We start from the raw sequence: 3,126 nt of genomic DNA, 5'->3' as shown, positions 1-3,126 counted from the left end.
CCGCATGCATCGTCCAGACACAGAGGCCACGGAAAATAATTAACTTCGACTATAGAGAAATGCATGTACTATTTCCATATTGTGCACGTGGTGTTCCTTGTTGTGCCACGGATAAAATTGAATAATCAGAAAAATGAAGGGAGGGAGCATATTTATCGCAAACATGAGGTTGGTTTGCACGTTTCGTAAAAAAGTTATTTTGTTAGCTTTTGGTTAACCCTTCAAGTTGACCATATGGAGATCTCTTTGGTAGTAGGTACAGTCTACAAAAATCTATTGATTGATATGCACAATTTTTTTCCCAAGTGTTGACATTTTGTAAGAAATGAACAGCAATAGCTATAAAGTCTGAAAATCTACATGGCTTCATCTTACTCGTGGCAGGTAGAAGGAACCACACAGTTCACAGGAAACCTTGGGAATCTCAATCAATAGCATGGCCACCAGCAACGAGTTATCGATGAAGCTCCTGATCGAAGGCAAGTCTCAGAAGGTGTGCTTCGCCGAGGCCGGCAGCGAGTTCGTCGAGTTCCTCACCGGCCTCCTGTCCCTACCGCTAGCACCGTCACCACCCTGCTGACTCAGGACCGCATGTCGGGCAGCATCGGCAACGTGCTCGGCAGCATGGAGAAGCTGGACGCAAGCTACAAGAGCAACGAGCTGCCCCTCAGCCCGGCGGTCGCCCCCGCCACGCTCTCCCGCCTGCAGCAGCTGCTGGGCGTGCAGCTCGGCAACGCCAACAGCCCAACAACAACAACAACACCAACGGCGTCACCTATTTATACACCTGTCAAGGTAAAAAGCAAGCTCCCCCGGGCTACTTGGCGTTCCAAGGTAGAACAATGGACCCCACTCTCTGGGCCATACCCCCAAGCACATTCTTGGCGGACAGCGGCACTGACGTCTGCTCAAAATTCTTCTCGGCGGCCAGCGACAGTGTCTGCCCCGGCTGCTCGCGTCCGATGGACACGTGTAAGGGGCATATACTTGTCGAAGCCAAGGAGCCCGCGGCCACGATGACTCCAGCGCAACCGACCTACACCGTCGGGGACGACCTCTCGGTGGCTCCGGCGTCCAATGTGGTGTCGGGCATCACCCTGCTCGTGCGGCGGCGTCAAGGACCTGAGCACGCTGCAGGAGAGGACGGTGAAGATCGGCAAGGAAGAGGTGCGCCGTCTAATTTTCCTTTTGGGTTTGGACTTTGGAATCAGTGTGTGCTTGACTGAATTTTGCTTTTCCTGGGTGTTGGAATGCAGGCGCTGGCGATACTCGCTGCTTCCCTCACGTCCAAGACCGTGCTGACTGACGTCTTCCTTCCCAAGAAGAATGCTCGCTGCAAGAGGGAACCTCCCGAGGAAGTCATTCATATATGACTTACTGCTAGTTGTTCAGAACTTGCTCGTTCCAGAAAACTTCTTTAGAACGTTCCGATGCGAGTTTCCTGTTATTATTATGACGTTTCCTGTTATTATTATGACTTATGAGAGGAAGGGGGGATCGTGAATTCTGGTGTCAAAACGCTTTTTATATTATGGAACGGAAGGAGTAGGATATACGAGTCCAAGTCTACCATCTTTCTGAGTATTATGAGAGAAACGTGATAGGTTTCCATATGAGTTGGTATTCTCGTGTCCTCGCCGTTTGGTCACCGACGGTTGCAACACAACCACCAACTGTTGCCGCTTCTTGCATCGGTGTTGCAGCTTTTGCGCCAGTCGGTTCGAGCACCGATGCCTATGGTTGCAACTTCTCACCCCGATTGGTCGCAACTTCTCTGTCATCTGGTTCCAGCACTGGTGACAGTTGCAGCTTCTTCCATCGGGGTTGCATCTTTTGCGCCAGCCGGTTCCAGCACAAATGCCTATGGTTGTAGCTTCTCGCCCCAGTTGGCCGCAACTTCTCTGTCATCGGGTTCCAGCACTAGCGACAGTTGCAGCTTCTTACATCGGGGTTGCAGCTTTTGTGCTAGTAGGTTCTAGCACCGACGACTAAGGTTACAACTTGGTAAAGTTTCTTCCTAGCCCGAGCTACCTGGTGCCTCTTATCTGACCCGTTGGTTTGCTTCGGGATTTGTGCAGAGAAGGAGCACTACAAGCCACGCAGCTGTTCGCTATGGACAGCATGCAGGTACTGACCCGACCCGTCCTCTCGCTGCCGCCTGCATGCAGTTCTGTAGTCACGTGGGTTTGCCGGAGCTCAAGTAAAGAGAGAGAGTCTGCTGCATGCAAGTTTTAAAGAGCGAGAGAGAGTGCCGTTGTGCAATGTCTTTTTAGAAAAGTAAGAGAGAGAGAGAGTTACATGCACGGGTCGATAGAGAAAGAAAAAGGAAAAGAAAAGAGTGGCATGCACCGGTTGTCAGAGGAACAGTCTGGGAAAGAGTGTGACAGGCCTATGCAACCTTGTGACATAAACAGTAGTAGCTCCATGTTTCCTTATTCCCTAACGGCGCAGGGCACCACAGAGACGCAGCTATAAGCACAACAGAGGAAGAGTATTCAGCATTATATGTAATAGGCCCGAGAGCTTGTGCATGTCGGCATGTGGATGTCCTATAATATTCCATCTACGTGTGAGGAAAGAGAAATAAAATTAGTGAGAGCAAGTCATCCTGGAGTCAACTAGTGAGAGCAAGTCATCCACGGGAGAGAGTTTTTTATTTGTGTTGAACTGTAGTCGTGATAGTGCTGCATGGCTTTTCAGCCAGTCGCTATCACCAGTCTGTACGCCTGTGAACAAATTACCCTGACAACATGCAAAACTGGCCAGCCTCAGCGTGAATCTCTAGGAATAGCAAGTCCAGCGAACGGCAGAGATAGAGGGTACCGTGTAGCTCGTCCTACAAAAAACTGCCCTCTTACAACTTCTCCCTTGACTAGTCACAAGTTCTTTGTCGTTTGGTTCCAGCATCGGTGAGTGAGGTTGCATCTTCTTTGTTGGCTGGTCCCAACACTACCGACCAGGGTCGCAGCTTCTCGCCCGGCGGGTTCCAGCACCGCAACTAAAGTTGCAGCTTCTCGCTCGGCCGGTCACAACTTCTCCGTTGTCCGATTCCAGCATATGTGAGTGAGGTTGCATCTTCTTAGCTAGCTGGTCCCAAAACTATCGATTAGGGTCGCAGCTTCTCGC

General features: G+C 50.6%; 1 pseudogene; it reads left to right on the top strand.

The window, feature by feature from the left end:
* Positions 1-414: 414 nt before the first annotated feature.
* On the top strand, positions 415-1,373 carry LOC123067410 (uncharacterized; annotated as a pseudogene).
* The last annotated feature ends 1,753 nt before the right edge of the window (positions 1,374-3,126 follow it).

The sequence above is a fragment of the Triticum aestivum genome, chromosome 3B (genome assembly GCF_018294505.1).
Source record: "Triticum aestivum cultivar Chinese Spring chromosome 3B, IWGSC CS RefSeq v2.1, whole genome shotgun sequence".
Taxonomy (NCBI): Eukaryota; Viridiplantae; Streptophyta; class Magnoliopsida; order Poales; family Poaceae; genus Triticum; species Triticum aestivum.
The sequence above is the reverse complement of the archived record's forward strand: the minus strand, read 5'-3'. Positions and strand labels throughout refer to the sequence as shown.